This window comes from Cyprinus carpio, chromosome A11 (genome assembly GCF_018340385.1).
Source record: "Cyprinus carpio isolate SPL01 chromosome A11, ASM1834038v1, whole genome shotgun sequence".
NCBI classification, from domain to species: domain Eukaryota; kingdom Metazoa; phylum Chordata; class Actinopteri; order Cypriniformes; family Cyprinidae; genus Cyprinus; species Cyprinus carpio.
In genome coordinates this window covers 25,427,140-25,427,774 of record NC_056582.1, presented here as the reverse complement: position 1 = coordinate 25,427,774, position 635 = coordinate 25,427,140, and the positions used below count along the sequence as shown (strand labels likewise).

Below are 635 nucleotides of genomic sequence, written 5' to 3'. Positions count from 1 at the left end.
TACGTAAGTAGTAGACATGTTGGGGAAGTAACAAGTAACATTTTAATTACATTTTGCTAAAATGAACGAAATAACACGAAAAAAAAGATTCAGTAAAATGATCCGAACTTCCTATCACTATTAAGCATCTGCAAGTTGAGCAGCATTTGACCTGGAAACTCTTCACAAATGTTGCCAAACATTCAAGATTTTGTAAGTCTGCTGAAATCTCTTCTTCGAGAGCTGACAGAAACATACAAACACACACACATGAAGCAACATGAATGTAAATGTGTGAATACAGGAGGAGCTCTGACATCACTGTAGTTCAGTGAGAGACTTGATCAACAACAAAATGAACACTTGAAACCATCGAACTCTTTAAACAACAGAATATTGAGTCGTTCAGAGACCCTTGTGAACACATCTGATACTGTTAAATAACACATAATTCTGTCTTTATCTTTTCGATGCCATCCAACCATTCTCAGTCCTTTCATGAGCTCATGGAAAGAAGTAAATGAACATGAAGGCTTTTTCGTCTGCTCACAAACTTCTTCCCCGTTTATTATTACATTCAAACATTATATAGCTGCATTGCAAGGGGTGGTGTTTTAGTTTATCCAATGAGATATGGATTACATATGTGTGGTACC

At 36.2% G+C, this 635-nt stretch overlaps 2 protein-coding genes and 1 long non-coding RNA gene across 4 annotated transcripts in view; 2 read left to right on the top strand and 1 right to left on the bottom strand.

Moving 5' to 3' along the window:
• The window catches only part of LOC109091652 (ERO1-like protein alpha), a 135,679-nt gene that overhangs the window by 21,816 nt on the left and 113,228 nt on the right, over positions 1–635 (top strand). The gene's annotated exons all lie outside the window — the stretch shown is intronic.
• LOC109091650 (E3 ubiquitin-protein ligase TRIM39-like) overlaps positions 1–635 on the bottom strand; it is a 203,195-nt gene that overhangs the window by 180,891 nt on the left and 21,669 nt on the right. The window lies entirely within an intron of this gene.
• Positions 322–635, top strand: part of LOC109108591 — a 56,249-nt gene continuing 55,935 nt past the window's right edge. The window contains exon 1 of the long non-coding RNA XR_006161200.1: positions 322–414. This is a non-coding gene — a long non-coding RNA (uncharacterized LOC109108591). The remainder of the gene's footprint in view (positions 415–635) is intronic.